Source organism: Arachis ipaensis, chromosome B3 (assembly GCF_059453495.1).
Source record: "Arachis ipaensis isolate K30076 ecotype BB chromosome B3, ASM5945349v1, whole genome shotgun sequence".
NCBI lineage: Eukaryota > Viridiplantae > Streptophyta > Magnoliopsida > Fabales > Fabaceae > Arachis > Arachis ipaensis.
Window position 1 is genome coordinate 103734026 of NC_142438.1, and position 17636 is coordinate 103751661.

Consider the following 17636-nt stretch of genomic DNA (forward strand, 5'->3'; position numbering starts at 1 on the left):
TTCTCCAAGCTATTGTAGATATAGCATGTACACATGGCATTCCTGACACATACAAGTAAACAACAACAACAAACCAAATCAGCTAATCCAGTTAACAACCTATTTCTACATGTAATCTAACATTCTATTGTATAAAGTTTAGATATAACCTGTGAATTGCCACACATTACATGTGCATGTGCTTTGACCCAAATTTACCGACACCTTCCTCCGATCACACTGAACCTCATATTTGATTCGATCATCATCACCAATCTATTGTGGCTGCCACTTATCACTAGCCTTCTTTAGCATCTCTAATTTCTTTTGTTGAACTGCTGCAATCTTTCCCTTGTATCTACCCAAAAGTATCTTGTGATTTGTCATCCTTCTCATAATATAACATCTAAGTTTTTTACACATAGTCAATACTGGTTTAGCCCTATAATCAACAATCCTTGAGTTCCAGACCTCACACATGTTATTGATCAAGTTATCTACCTTAGTCCAGTAGCTAAAGTATGTTTTGACCCACATAGCAGGCTCAAACTTAGCCAAATAGGCCCATGTATTTTTATTTATTCTCTTTAACTTCTCCATACTTGCTTTGAATTCAACTACAATTGTGCATTTAGCACACTCCCACACAGCACCTTTGATTTGCTTATTTTTGTATTGCTTGAAAAAATTTTTCCAAATGTGCATCACAGTTTCTATGATCTGCATTGGGCATCACTTTTCAAATTGTAGGAACCAGACCCTAATAACAAACACATACAATTCAGTACCATAAGGATGATAAACAATCAAAACATGCTAACATACGAAGAATATTCTACAAATTTTACCTTTTGTTGGTCAGATATGAAGCTCTATCCGTGTTTTTGAACATCTCTCAAATCTCAGTCAGGTAATCTCTTAATTTGCTATACTGTTCACTTTCCTTACCAATTACTAAGTCTCTTGACTTCTTAAGTGTCCTTTGCATGCTCTTGTAGTGAATTTGCATGTTATAATCATGCTTTATGTGTTCTAATGCTTTTTTGGGTGAGCTTTGGCTGTATCCGTAATCGCTTCTTAAGATTCTCAGTAAGTCATTTAACATCTACTTGATTGCTTCCAAAGTCTCGATTGCATGTATGCTCAGGAAAAAAGTCTTAATTTAGAAACAATCTTCACATGAATTCTATGAGCAAAACATTAAGAAGGGATAATTTTTCTCAGCATACTTGGCTCTTGATCTCCTCTTGTCAATCTTTAGCCACTGTAATTCTCTACCCTGAGCAACTGTCCAGTTCTTTAGCGCTCTCTTGAACTGGTCCAAAGTGTCAAACTTCATACCAATTTCTAGCTTCACTTTCCCAAATTCAGCACCCTCCAAGAAATCATCAAAACCAGTCCTGTGAACATCATCTTCTGTATTGCTTTCAACAGGAGTGTGCAAGTCCTCTGATTCATAGTCAAACACTTTCTCATTATCTGACTCCTTGTGAGCGCGTGTTTCCCCCAAAAAAGCCCCAACAAAAAGGTCATCCTCAGCCTCTTCAGCATTTTCTAGATGTTCATGATGTTCACAATGTTCTTCATCTCCATCATCTCCAAGTTCAATTGGATGCTGACTTGAATTAGAGCTCCCCACATGCTGTGTAGCTCGTTGTTGCAGTCTTAAACTCCTCCTCACCTTCTTATATTCCTTCTTCTTTTGACATTTAGGAGAATCGCTAAGGACATGAATCTCTTCATTAGTAACTTTCTTTCCTTTTAGAGAACGATTACTGCTTGCAGTCTTCTTCTTTTTCACCACTCTTGCATGCTCCTCTTCGATATCAATGTCTGATTGGTCAAAACCAGGAGGGTAGAGGCTTGTACAACTCATCTTCAGCACGATCGTAACATCATCATCACTGTCATCTTCAGAAATAAGAGGATCACTAGCTTCATCACACCCTATAGCATCTTCACCACCAAGATTATGATGCTCAAAATATATATAGAACTCCTCACACTCCTTGTTTTGCATTTTGTGCTCCTTTAAAGCATTGATATCTGAATCACCAAAAATAGGATGCAAACCAACTTCAAAATTAGCAGCATTCAAATCAAACCACATCATTGCTTTGTAATCATCGTATCCCAAGCTCTTGAATAATTCCTTCAAGTCAAAGAAGTTCATATGGTCCAGATCCATCTCTGAAAATCTCTCAACTAACCCATTCCGGTAACTCAACTCTCCATGTTTGTTCCTCACAAATTTTCCTCCATAGTTGAACACAGGAATAGCAAATTCCTCCATCTGCTAAGTAGAAATACAATTATCATTTGAATTAATTGGGATAACAGTTAACTAAAGAATCAGAAACATGTTTGTTTTTTTTATTATGACATAAAGCGATACTAGTCTTTCTGCTAATCATTAGTTTCAACAATCATAAACAAATAAGCGGAAGCCCCAAAAGTAACAACAAATGCATAAATACTTCTAAATGTGGCAAAATGTGTCATGCAATTAAGTTGAAAATTACGAGGCCACCATGCTTTGCAGAAGATTAAACAATTTGTTCCAAACAATGGGACCACCATGAAAGAAACTGACAAAGGGATACACTAACTGACAAAAGCATCAACATTTTTTACCTAAGTCGAGGATATCTCCGCTAACACCGATTTCCTTGATGACGTTGTCTTTCTTGCTGGTACGTTGAAGGAAGAATCGTGACTTTTGTTACTACAGAGCCAAGACTCTTTGACTTCGGCTTCTCCCCTAGGGTTAATAGGTAAAAACAGAGGGTAACTGGAGGTTAAGGGCAAAGAGAAAAAAAATTATAAATGAAGAAAATTTACAAAACGATGTCGTCCAATTGCAGATGTGGCAGAAACGGACACGTTAGTTCACGCAATGGGACAGCAAAGTAATTCTGTTCCGTTTTGTTACATGAGATGACGGAATGATGTAACGTGTCCAACGTCTCATTTTCTGGGGGATCTAATTGTTACTTTTTTTTTCCCTCAGGGTCTAACTTGTCCAAATGCAAAATTTCTAGGGACCTAATTGTTACTTTATTCTAGAATATATTTAAGTATAAATTAAGCTAAAAATATATCCATAATTATTATTAATAAAATTTTTTAAATATTTTTATTTTAATAAATACATAATAAATATATTAAAATTTAAATTTTGTATTTTTTGTAAAAATTTATTTTATTATTAACATATTAATTAATGAAAAATACTAACGGGCTATCAAAATTTATTATTTTTTTCCATTACTTAGCCATTAATTCAATTTCTTTAGTCTGGTTCTTTTAGTTTAGTAATCTAATAACATACTTTATCAGTTTATCTCATATTTTTAAACATTGATGGCCAAAAATAACAAATTCTTATAATCCTCTAACATTCCTCTTAATTAAACTCTTAAATTAAATCAACACAATTATTTTTTCGCCTCCGCTAGGTAGACAATGGAGAATCTGAACAACGTGAACAACGGGTTGAAAATTTGGCCTAATGAAGTTAAAAAAAAAAACACTCCACCCAAATTATCCAATCAAAAAATTTCATTCAGTAATTCAAAAATTTTAACCATCCATTATACCCTAATTTACCAAAGCACCAGCTTCTACCCCAAAACCTCTACCATCGTTGCCGTCATTTGGTCGCCGACCAGCCCCCATCATCACTGCTGGTTAGTCAACAAAAATCCTCATCGGCGTCCTCTCCTCCAAATTGAAAACAAACGGCGCCGTCGGGTTCCTCCTTGCTGTCGCTGCTTGGCTTGCCACACACCATCACTGGCGTCGCTCACCCTTAGTGAAAATAATCATCCACTTAAAGATAAAAATAATCATCCACATACATAGTGAATTGAACATCCAGCATATTTTAATTATATATAACTAAAATCAATCTAATAAAATAACCATCCACATAAAAATTAAAATAACCATCCGCATACCTACTAAAATAACCATCATGAACTGGCCATTGAAATAGCTTCACTGAAAGGCCGTGGTGAAAATGACACAACGACTAACACTGCTGCTCCTTCAACGGTTCGACAACTACCAGCGGCGGCCACCAGTACAAATGATGGTAGACAGTTCCTTTCACTCATATCTGATCCATCATCGATACTATTAGACAATGCTGATTTCAGAAAAGTAACATCAACGAAACAGCACAATTCAAAGCAATGACAAGTGAAGGAGAAAAGAAAAAAAGAGTGAACTGAAAATATGAGAGGACTGTTTGAGCTTGGCAGAGAAACCACCAGAGACATGGTCGGCAGGAACATCCTTGACGAGGAAGACATAGGCGTTGCCACCTTCACTGAGCTGCCTGACGATACGGCCAGTTCTCGTTGATCCAAATATCTCCGCCTCCGTTAATAGAATCGCAAAATGCGTTCAAACCAGAAAATGAACACCCCATTCTTCTTATTACAGCGGCACTATGTGAGGCTTCGGCGGGAGGCTGCAGCAGCGTCGGTTCGGCCAGCAGGGGTGCATCGGCGTGAGGTGAGGACCGAAAAACGATTACTACAAATTGTGCATGTATTGGAGGTTATGGTGAGATTAAAAATAACCGTACGTAACGTGAATGCGTTTAAATACTAATTCTAATTTTTTAAATTTTAAAATCTGAAATAAAATAATTAATAATCTAATTTTTAATTTTAATTTTTTTTAATCTATTATTCACCATTATCATTATTTCCTATACTTTCTCTTATTTTTTTAGTGTAATGGGGAAAGACGTATTGAAATTCTAGTGGCCAAGCTTGTCCAAGAGACTTTTATTTAAAGGATTATTAGTTGTATGTAATTAATTTGCAGAGGTTTTCAAGTTTGCAATTTTTGTATCTGGATTCTAGACAAAGCCTTATTGCGAAAAGAACATGGTTATGCAAGGTTCATGCGATAGATAGTCAAATATAATTTTTTTTGAAAGAGAAGTGATAAACCACTATTTTATAGTTTATATTGTATTTAATTGTGTGATTTTGTCATGATCCTTATCCACTTATTCATCAATTTAGCATGCATTTAGATTTCCTTCCTAAATTCAGTACATGTTTGAAAATTGCTTCCTAGAGACTTTAATTATTTAATTTTAATTCTCCTCTATTCCATTCGATGCCGTGATCTGTGTGTCAAGTGTTTCAGATTTTATAGGGCATGAATGAGATGGAGATTGGAGAGGAAGCTAGCAAAAATGGAAGGAACACAAGAATTTGAGGAGATAACCAGCGAGAAGTGACGCGGCCGCATGGCTCACGTGACCGCGCGAAGGAGCGCAAATCACAGTGATGCGGCCGCATGGCTTGCGCGGCCGCGCGGACTGGAAAGCGCAAGCGACGCGGTAGCGTGGACGACGCGAACGGGTGGAAAGGAAAAAGCGCAAGCGATGCGTCCGCATGGATGACGCAATCGCGTGACATGTGCGATCTGCATAATCTGCAGAATTCGTTGGGGCAATTTTGGACCTTATTTCGGCCCAGTTTTCAGCCCGGAACAGCAGACTAGAGTCAGAGAATATGCAGAAACAACACACACATTCATTCAGTAGTTTTAGATCTAGTTTTTCACTCTCTTAGGTTTTTCTCTCTAGTTTTGAGAATTTGGATTTTCAATTGGTCTTAGCATTGGAACATTGAGAAGAGTTATTTCCTCATCAAGACTTTATCATTCTAGTTTGTTCTCTTAACTTGGTTTTATTCTTCCATGTTCTTTGTTATGTTCAATTTTGTCATTCAGATACTTTTATGATTAATTGATGCAAGGATTATTTCTTTTTAATTCAATTTCAATTCCAATAATCATGTCTTCTTTTAATTCCCTTTCATGTGCCATGGATTCTTTATTTACAATGCGTGAGTAGTTTCATTACTTGATGGGGAGTTGATTAAAAGGAACTCTTGAGTTGGAAGGATTGAAGGAAAAATTTGTAGTTGGGTTAAATGTTGGATTGCTATCCTGTCACCAACGCCAATCCCTTTGAATTAAGTGGGTTGTAACTCGTGAACAGATCTGGTATTCCAACTTGTTTGACTTTCCCTTACCTAGTAAATGATAACCAAACAGAGTAACCATTAATTATAAATCAATCTTAAAAATCACTCCATCAATGATAGAGATTCTAACTAATCAATTCCCAGTCAAGGCTTTTATTTATATTAATTAAAATTCTTCAATTTAAATTCCAATTTACTTAGCTCAACTTCTTGGAACATCTGATTAATAAAACAGCACACTTTTCTGCAACTCGTTGGGAGACGACCTGGGACTTAAAACTCCCAGTAATTTTAATTTAAACTCTCTGTGAACATATTTCTAAATTGATAGGTAGATTTTCGGTGAGTTAAGAACTATACTTGCAACGTAACCATTTTAATAAATTTTTAATTCATCAGCTTCTGCTTCCCATCAATTTTTGAAACTGTTGCCGGGGAGTTGCAATAGAGTGCTAATTTTATTAACTAGAATTTATTTATTTGCATTTTATTTAATTTTGCTACTATGAGCTGCATGTTTCTTCCGCCAAATGACACGTTCACTTCCTGATCCGCGCTTGCTAATATTCGATCCTGAAATTGAAAGAACAATTTCACGAATAAGGTGAGAACAGCGTAGGTTAGCCCGCTCTGAGGGCGGATCTGAAAGTGAATCTGAGGAAGAAACCAGCCCCCGTTCTACTGATTCGGTTGTTTTACGTGCAGAAAACATGGTAGCTAGAAGAGTTACCATTCAGGAGGAAGGAGCTCCTGATTTTACAATGCAACCGTTTCAAGCGCATCATCCAGCGGTAGCTACAGATTTTGAAATAAAGATCGCACTGTTAAATTTGATGCCCAAGTTTCATGGCCTACCTGCTCAAGAGCCTATCAAGCACTTGAGAGATTTCCAGGCAGCCTGTTCTACTGTCAGGCGTGATGGCACTGATGAAACTTCAATTCTGCTGAAAGCTTTTCCGTTGTCTCTTGAGGGAAAAGCAAGAGAGTGGTACTACACTCAACCTATAGCAAATGTATCCAACTAGGATACACTCAGAAAGGAGTTTCTGGAGAAATTCTTCCCATCTGAAGTTACTGATAAACTGAGGAAGGATATCTCTACAATTGTTCAGGATGACAATGAGACTCTCTTTGAATACTAGGAGCGCTTCAATAATCTTCTGAAAGCATGCCCCCACCACATGATTGACAAGATCGTGCTACTCAGCTATATCACACAAGGCATGAGGCCCCAAGATAAGACCACATTGGAAAGTGCCAGCAATGGGTCTATGAAGAAGTACAAGACCACTGATGAAGCTTGGCAATTGATCAGTGATTTAGCTGAATCGACTCGGAACCACACACAGAAGCAAGGCCGTTCAAAAGCCGTTGCAGAAGTATCTTCTGGCATAGAGACTGCTGCTCTAAATCAAAGCATCTGTGAGATGACTAACCTGCTGAAGCAAATGCAGTTGAATCAACAAGCTCAGCAAACTCAACCGCAGCAAAACCAACAACTAGTCCCACAAAGAATTTGCGGAATTTGTGCTGATTACAGCCATTACACTGATGAATACCCGTAGCTCCAACAAGAAGACAACATGGTGGCATCCACTCACAACTTCTATGACCGCCCCAACCAAGGGTACAATCATAGTGGAAATAATAACCATGGATGGCAGGACAATTCAAACCAGAATTGGAGGGAAAACAATAACAGGGGAGGCAGAGATAATCAGGGAAATCAGAGGTGGAATAATAACAACAACAGGCAGCAAAATCAACCTTACCGAGCACCTCACCTGAGGCAAAACCAAGGACCACCGAACAATCAGCAGCAAACCTCTCAATTTACTCATTCTTCGGTATCTTCTAATGAAGATTTATTACAAGCTTTTGAGAAAAGACAACTGGCCATGGAAAGTACCATCGTGAACACTATTAACGCCAGTCTGAATGGTCTCACCTCTACTCTGCAAGCTTTTATGACACAGCTTGGTTCAGCACAAAATTCCAGTAATCAACCTTCAAGCACCACTGGAATCCCTTCTCAACCATTACCCAATCCAAAGGGAGGCATTAATGCCATCACCCTGAGGTCCGAAACCACACTGCAGGAGAGGAATCAGGAGGAACCAAGCTCACCAGAATACGCCTCAGCTGAAGAGGTGGTAGAAGTCGAAGATGTTAAAGAGGAAGGGGATATACAGGACATAGCTGAAGAAGAGACAGCTCAACCACAGGAAGAAGCACAAAAAGGCACAGGCACCACAGAAAACACTACTCACATTCCATTTCCACAACTTGCAAGGAAGCCCAGGAAGCAACTGGAACCTGATCTTAAAATGGTAGAAATATTCAAAAAGGTTGAGGTAAATGTTCCCCTTTTTTATGTTATTCAGCAGGTACCTAAATATGCAAAGTTTCTAAAAGACTTATGTATCCATAAAGACAAAATTAATGAATTAGAAACTATTCCTTTAGGTAGTTCTATATCTGCTTTAATGGGAGGATTACCTGAAAAATGTAGTGATCCAGGTCCTTGCATAGTTAGTTGTACTATTGGTGGTGCAGTAATTTATGATTGCATGTGTGATTTAGGAGCATGTGTCAGTATAATGCCTTTGTCCATATATGATGTTTTGAGGCTCCCTCCCTTAAAAAGGTCGGCAGCTTGTTTTGTGTTAGCAAATAAAAGCATTATTACAGTGGCTGGAGTTGCTGAAGATGTTTTGGTGAACATTAAAGGGCTCACATTTCCCAATGATTTTTATATCTTGGAGATGCCCCATAATGATTCAGATAAGCCATCATCAATCCTACTTGGAAGACCATTCCTGAAAACATCAAAATTCAAATTGGATGCTTTTTCAGGAACATACTCCTTTGAAATAGATGGCCGCATAGTGATCTTCAATCTGAATGGAGTCATTGACAACCCCCCAGAAGATCGTTCTATCTTCCAGTGTGATGTCATAGACGAAAGTGTGGCTGAAGTTCAAAAAGAAGAGTTTGAAGAAAGGCACACTAGACAAGGTCCAAGTGTGGGGACCCTCTTAACTGACAATGAGGACACTTCGCCATTTTCACAAGCCCCAGATAATCCAGAGCCTATCCATGATCAAAAGTTAGAATTGAAACCTCTCCCTCCACATCTCAAATATGCTTATCTCAAGGATGAGCAGAAGCTTCCGGTTATAATTGCAAGGGAACTAACTTCCAACAAGAAGAGCAGTTACTTGATGTGCTAAGGAAGCATAAGAAGGCAATTGGGTGGAGTTTGGCAGACATAGTGGGAATCAGCCCTCAATTATGCGAGCACAGAATATTTTTAGAAGAGGGAGCAAGACCTGTCCGTCAACCACAAAGAAGATTGAATCCCACCATCTTGGAAGTTGTCAAAAAGGAAGTGATCAGACTATTGGAAGCAGGTATCATATATCCCATTTCAGACAGTGAATGGGTAAGCCCAGTACAAGTGGTGCCCAAGAAGTCCGGAGTCACTACCGTGAAGAATGAGCATGGAGAGCTCATAGCAACTAGAGTTCAGAATGCTTGGAGAGTCTGCATTGATTACAGGCGTCTCAACCAAGCTACCCGTAAGGATCACTACTCACTTCCATTCATTGATCAAATGCTGGATCGCCTGTCAGGTAAATCACATTATTGCTTTCTAGATGGTTACACAGATTATTTCCAGATTCATATAGCTCCTGAGGATCAGGAAAAGACTACTTTTACATGTCCTTTTGGGACTTACACTTAAAAGAAAATGCCCTTTGGCTTGTGCAATGCACCAGCTACTTTCCAAAGGTGCATGATGAGTCTTTTCTCTGATCTTATTGAGGACTGTATGGAAGTTTTTATGGACGATTTTAGCATTTATGGTGATTCTTTTAACCTTTGCCTAGATGGATTATCTAGAGTATTAGATAGATGTGTTAATACAAACCTTGTATTGAATTTCGAAAAATGCCACTTTGTGGTAAAGCAAGGGATTGTATTAGGACATGTGGTGTCTAATAATGGCATTTCTGTAGACCCAGCAAAGGTGAATGTTATTTCTAGTTTACCTTACCCCTCTTCTGTGAGGGAAGTCCGTTCGTTCCTTGGCCATGCAGGTTTCTACAGGAGATTTATTAAGGACTTTAGTAAGGTGGCACTTCCCTTATCCAGATTACTGCAGAAGGACATTGAGTTTGAGTTCAGTGACGATTGCAAACAAGCATTTGATAAGTTGAAGACTGCTCAAACTCAAGCCCCAATTGTGAGAGGACCCAACTGGAGCCAGCCGTTTGAAATCAGTGCGATGCTTCCAACCATGCAGTAGGAGCAGCGCTGGCTCAGCGTGAAGGTAAGGATCCTTTTGTTATTGCCTATGCGTCTAAGACTTTAGACACTGCCCAGTCCAATTATACTACTACTGAGAAAGAGCTACTTGCTATTGTTTTCGCTCTGGATAAATTCCGGGCGTATTTACTTGGTACTAGAGTAGTACTGTATTCGGACCATGCAGCTCTAAAGTATCTACTAGCTAAAAAGGAATCTAAACCAAGACTTATACGTTGGATACTGCTATTACAAGAATTTGATTTAGAAATAAAGGATAGGAGTGGTAATCAAAATTTAGTAGCAGACCACTTGAGTTGCCTTGAACATATTAAGGATGATTCTACTCCTATAGATGATAATTTTCCTTTTGACAACCTGCAAGCAGTATCTGAGGTAGCCCCTTGGTATGCAGATGTTGCTAATTACTTAGTTAGCCGCACATTTCCTCCACATTTTTCTAAACATCAAAGAGACAAGCTGAAAAGTGAGTCTAAATATTATATATGGGATGACCCATATTTATGGAGATGTGGCGCTGATCAAGTAATTAGACGTTGTGTGCCTCAATCAGAATTCCAGTCCATTTTAGAGGCCTGTCACTCATCTGAGAGTGGAGGACATTTTGGCCCTCAACGAACAGCTAGAAAGATCTTAGACTGCGGATTCTGGTGGCCTACTCTTTTTAGAGATGCTGCTGAGTTTTGTAAATCTTGTCACCCATGCCAAAAATTTGGTAACATATCCAAGAGGGATGAGATGCCTCAACAATATATGCTTTTCTGTGAAATTTTTTATGTTTGGGGCATTGACTTCATGGGTCCATTTCCAAATTCTAGTGGATATTTTTATATATTGTTAGCTGTGGATTATGTTTCCAAATGGGTGGAAGCAATTCCTACCCGCACTGATGATGCTAACACTGTTGTTTCCTTTGTGAGAAACCATATTATATGCCGCTTTGGGTCACCACGAGCGATCGTGAGCGATCAAGGCACCTATTTTTGTAACAGGAGACTAACAGGATTGATGAAGAAGCATGGGATAATCCATAAAGTTGCAACAGCTTACCATCCCCAAACTAATGGGCAAGCCGAGGTGTCAAACAGAGAAATTAAGCGTATCTTGCAAAAGATAGTAAAGTCTCATAGAAAAGACTGGAGCACCAGACTACAAGATGCACTGTGGGCATATAGAACAGCATACAAGACACCCATTGGGATGAGTCCCTTTCGCTTAGTTTATGGAAAAGCTTGCCATCTTCCAGTTGAAATCGAACACAGAGCCTTCTGGGCAGTTAAAGAGTGCAACATGGAAATTGAGAAGGCCGGAGCTGAAAGGAAGTTGCAACTGCAGGAACTGGAGAACCTTCGCCTAGAAGCTTATGAGAACTCCAGAATTTGCAAGGAAAGGATGAAAGCTGTGCATGATCAACACATCAAGAAGAAAGAATTTCAACCTGGAGATTTCGTCCTCCTTTACAAATCTCGACTAAGGCTAATGCCCGGTAAGTTAAGATCAAAATGGGAAGGTCCATACAGAGTAGAGAAGGCTGAACCGTACGGAGTTTATCACCTAAGTCATCCTTCAAGCTCTGAACTTATTAAGGTTAATGGACACCTCCTGAAGCTGTACCATGGTGAGAAGGTGCAGAAAAGCAAGGAGCTTGAGATCCTCCACTTGGAAGATCCCCACATAGCAGCAGATTGAGCTAGTGGAGCGTCCAACTTACGGACGTTAAAGCAAAGTGCTTGGTGGGAGACAACCCACCGCGGTATGATCGTTCTTTTCTTCACTTTTAGTTTTTCTTCCTTAATAACTCTTCTCTTTATTAGTGTTTTCGTGCTCTTTCATTTACATGTCTTTATATTTCTTTTTTTAAAAAAAAAATTTCGCCGCGCGATGCGATCGCACCAGCAACGCGTCCGCATGGCAGGGGGAGTAAAAAAAATAAAAATGAACAGAAAGTTACGCAGGAGGAGCACTGGAGTCGTGCCAATGGCACAAATTATCCCACGCGACCGCATGCCCCACGCGGCCGCGTGCCCTGAGTTTTCGACGTAAAAGGGTGCACAGTCGCATTCTGTGCGAGAGTGATGCTGGATTGGTGCTGGAAGCACAATCCTTGTCACGCGACCGCGTCGCGTCACCCAATTTTGGCTATTAAAATAAATTGAACAGAGAGTTGTGCTGGAGCGTGGCTGCACTCGCGCCAGCAGCGCAACACGGGTCACGCGACCGCGTGACTGACGCGATCGCGTCTTCTTACCTGATGCGCAACCGCGCGAACGCGTGCCCCACGCGGCCGCGTCGCATGCGCCGTACAGCTCAACCTAAATTGCCAAATTATCTTATCTTTCTTTCCTCCAAATGCTAATTTTTCTTTTCCCTCCTTCTTTCTTCCCTCTCCCTTCCCCTTTCTATCTCACCTCTCACTCTCTTTCTCTCTCTCCTCCATTAACAAGGTTTTACCTTCTTCTTCCTTCTTTCTTTTTCTATCATTTTTTTTATTTTTTATTGTTCTACATGTATTTTCTTTTTCTTTTCTTCTTCTTTTAATTATTCCTATTTTCTTTATTCTTCTTTTCCCTTTTTACATGGTGTTAGAAATTTTTTTGAGTCATTATCCCTCATTATATGCTTGTGACTTGTTACAATTTATTTGACAATTATTATTATTTTTAAGGGATTGCTTGCATGTTCAATTTCATACTTTTTATATCTTGTTTAACATGCATGCCATGTGTTTGTGAAAAAGCCTATATAGCACTATGCACTTTTTTACATTACTTTACTCTACTATTCAATGCCTGCTTTTCACAAATTCTCCTTCTTATTTTATTAATTGAATTTAATTGTCAATACAAACGTGATGGTTTGTTACAAAGTATTGCTTGGTCTATGCTACTCATGCCCTTTGCCAGCATGCCAATAAACACCTTGCATTCATTTGTCTTTATATGCACTAGCTATTTTCCATCGTTGACTTTTCACATGTACTCGCGAGCATATGTTAATGTCAGCATATCTTAATGTGCATCCATCACCCTCTTTTTCGTTTCCTTCCTTGCTGTATATCTCTTTGAATTTAATTTACTTTCTCTTCCCTTCTTTCAGGATGGCCACCAAGAAAGGAAAGGAGAAAGCAACTTCCAGACCACCAGCAAGAAGAGGAACTAAAAGAGCATTAGTGGCAGAGCCTTCTTCAACCACAGTCAAGCCCTCAACAAAAAGAGTTAAGAGGATAATAAAGGTTGACGACAAGGAGAAAGCCTTTCCAGCAAAGGACGCTGCGGGATTTTCCAATCGCTACTGTGAGCAAATGTTCCCTATCCTGGCAGAAAGGAACTATAACAATGAATAACTTCTTATCCTCCCATCCAATATTGCCTCCTTTGTTGAGCCGCAAATTGAACGAAGACAATGGGGTTTCTTACGGAGACAGCCGAGGCAGGTCAATCTCTCTTGGGTAGTTGAGTTCTACTCCAACTTCTACATACCGACCCTGCAGTCTGTTTATGTCCGGCAGAAGCAAGTGCCCATTACAGAAGAGGCCATCCAGCAAGCTCTGAGTCTTCCCCCTTTTCCAGCAGGAATGGACGCTTTTCAAGAAGCCACCCTTCAGCGCCAGAGATACCAATTTGACTGGGACTCCGTTCTCGGAGTCATCGCATTACCTGGCAGCCGTTGGATCTACGGATACCACCGTACCCGCCCAAAGGGAATCTTGGCTTCCGCACTTACCTTGGAGGCTCGCGTATGGGCACAGATCATGTCCCATTACGTCTTTCCAAGCACTCATGAGTCCTCCTTCACTACAGACATGGCTGTTCTACTATGGTGCATCCTTACAGACCAACCTCTGAATCTCTCAAGACATATCCGGAATGCTATGGAACACGTACAAATTGCGGGCAACATACCTTTCCCCGCCTTGGTCTCAGATCTTGTCTCAGCAGCCGGAGTCTCCTACAGAGCTGGGGACACCAAAGCCATGCTTCCACGGGATGATCAATATGTCCCTAACGGGAAATACCTCAGACTCTCAGTAGCCACTACAAGCCTTCCTACTGCTCCAGTTGAAGATAATCCTTCTTCAACACCACAAGCATCTACCACTGAGAAATTGCTTCAGCAGATACTTGAAAAGTTGAATTGGCATGAACAGAAAGCTAAGATGAGAGAGCGCCGTAACAAGCGCCGATTCACATACCTCAAGGAGCTGATCATGGGCAAATTCAAGGACTCAGACACTCCGGACTCTACTTCTTTTACCAGCACCGGGAGCCATGATGGTCCCGACTGTGGAGATACTGCCACCAGTCCACCCCTGTTCCTGACAGATGGCACCGAGGACGGTGCAAAGCCTTAAGTGTGGGGAGGTTGGTCAGTACCTGACTTCCAGAGGTAATTTCTCTTCTCTGTACACCAATAATTAGAATATTTTAGTTAGATTTTCTTTCTTTTATAGAATAAAATAAATTGCATATGTTAGAATAGTTGCATGCATGTTCTACTTGATTGAAAAGACAATAAGTTTCTTTTAAAAATCTATCTTTGGAATAAAATTTCACTAATTTTTCAAAATTTTTATGATAAATCTGCTTGAGTTGTATTTGGAACATGATGTTTGAGCTAAAGAACACACAACCTGTGAAAGATTTGAGACATCATTTAACCATAATTATTTTATTCTTGTGTGTTTACTCCTCTATGATTGTAATCTATATTTTGTTTTATCTTATATGTCCAATATTTATTATATTTACATGCTTGCACATGATTGAGGCCATTATTTGTTTAAACTCATTTATCCAAATTAAGCCTACCCTTTTCAATTACCCTTGTTAACCACTTTGAGCCTTTAAAACCCCATTTGTTCTATATTTTACCACATTACTAACCCTAAGCTGAAAAACAAATTGCATATCCCAAATTGAATATTTGGTTAGCTTAAGATAGAATTGTGTGTGCTAGTTAAGTATGGAAAATTGTGGGAACAAAAGTTGTTAAGGGGATGTGTCATGAAAATTTAAAGGGAATTTGGATACCTATTCATGTGAAACTATAAGAATCAAAAATCTATGTGCGTCGATAAGCTTTAGTTATTTCAATTCAAAAAAAAATTATGATAAACAAATAAATAAGGGGACAAAATTACCCCAATGTTAAATTCAGAATTCAAAGATCAATGCACATATGATAGAATTAAATTACAAAGTTGAAACATGAGTATGGGTTGAAAAAGGGAATTACGGGTAGCTAGGCATGAATTTAAAAGTATATAGAATATATGTATATTAGGAGAGAGCTTAGGTTAATTAAAGATTCAATTTATAAAGCTCACTTAGCCATATGTATACCCTTACCTGCACCTTGGCCCCATTACAACCCTGAAAAGACCTCATGATGCTTGCATTGGTATATTAACTGTTGTTGATTGGTTAGGAGAAAAACAAAAGTTAGAAAACATGACTAGAGAAGAATAGAGTGATTACCTTATACACTAGAGATTAGAGCGTACATACACTATCAGTGAGGGTTCAATGCTTGAATTTTCATGTTTCCTGCTTTCATGAGCTATCTTCTTGCGCTTTTATCCATTTTACTGTATAATGATAGAATTGGTGGAATTTGATTTGTAACTATTTTAAAGAGCTTATTTACTTTTGATCAAGTGGACAAGAATCATATAGTTGCATTTATTTATATGTATATAGGTTTACATTGCATTTCATGAGTTTCTACATGTTCATACTTATTTCCTTGTCTCCTTTAATTTAGCATGAGGACATGCTAATGTTTAAGTGTGTGGAGGTTGATAAACCACTATTTTATAGTTTATATTGTGTTTAATTGTGTGGTTTTGTCACGATCCTTACCCACTTATTCATCAATTTAGCATGCATTTAGATTTCCTTCCTAAATTCAGTACATGTTTGAAAATTGCTTCCTAGAGACTTTAATTATTTAATTTTAATTCTCCTCTATTCCATTCGATGCCGTGATCTGTGTGTCAAGTGTTTCAGGCTTTATAGGGCATGAATGAGATGGAGATTGAAGAGGAAGCTAGCAAAAATGGAAGGAACACAAGAATTTGAGGAGATAACCAGCGAGAAGTGACGCGGTCGCATGGCTCACGCGACCGCGCGAAGGAGCGCAAATCGCAGTGACGCGGCCGCATGGCTTGCGCGGCCGCGCGGACTGGAAAGCGCAAGCGACACGGTAGCGTGGACGACGCGAACGCGTGGAGAGGAAAAAGCGCAAGCGACGCGTCCGCATGGATGACGTGATCGCGTGACATGTGCGATCTGCATAATCTGCAGAATTCGTTGGGGGCGATTTTGGACCTTATTTCGGCCCAGTTTTTGGCCCGGAACAGCAGACTAGAGTCAGAGAATATGCAGAAACAACACACACATTCATTCAGTAGTTTTAGATCTAGTTTTTCACTCTCTTAGGTTTTTCTCTCTAGTTTTGAGAATTTGGATTTTCAATTGGTCTTAGTATTGGAACATTGAAAAGAGTTATTTCCTCATCAAGACTTCATCATTCTAGTTTGCTCTCTTAACTTGGTTTTATTCTTCCATGTTCTTTGTTATGTTCAATTTTGTCATTCAGATACTTTTATGATTAATTGATGCAAGGATTATTTCTTTTTAATTCAATTTCAATTCCAATAATCATGTCTTCTTTTAATTCCTTTTCATGTGCCATGGATTCTTTATTTACAATGCATGAGTAGTTTCATTACTTGATGGGGAGTTGATTAAAAGGAACTCTTGAGTTGGAAGGATTGAAGGAAAAATTTGTAGTTGGGTTAAATGTTGGATTGCTATCCTGTCACCAACGCCAATCCATTTGAATTAAGTGGGTTGTAACTCGTGAACAGATCTGGTATTCCAACTTGTTTGACTTTCCCTTACCTAGTAAAGGATAACCAAACAGAGTAACCATTAATTATAAATCAATCTTAAAAATCACTCCATCAATGATAGAGATTCTAACTAATCAATTCCCAGTCAAGGCTTTTATTTATATTAATTAAAATTCTTCAATTTAAATTCCAATTTACTTAGCTCAACTTCTTGGAACATCTGATTAATAAAACAGCACACTTTTCTGCAACTCGTTGGGAGACGACCTGGGACTTAAAACTCCCAGTAATTTTAATTTAAACTCTCTGTGACATATTTCTAAATTGATAGGCAGATTTTCGGTGAGTTAAGAACTATACTTGCAACGTAACTATTTTAATAAATTTTTAATTCACCAGCTTCTGCTTCCCATCAAGAAGCTCAACACAACAAGTGGAGCATATATGATAAT

General features: G+C 39.0%; 1 non-coding gene across 1 annotated transcript; it reads right to left on the reverse strand.

Moving 5' to 3' along the window:
• Window positions 1–7075: 7075 nt before the first annotated feature.
• On the reverse strand, window positions 7076–7183 carry LOC148571865 (small nucleolar RNA R71). The gene has a single exon (XR_015908564.1). It is a non-coding gene; the product is annotated as a small nucleolar RNA R71 (small nucleolar RNA).
• Window positions 7184–17636: the final 10453 nt, after the last annotated feature.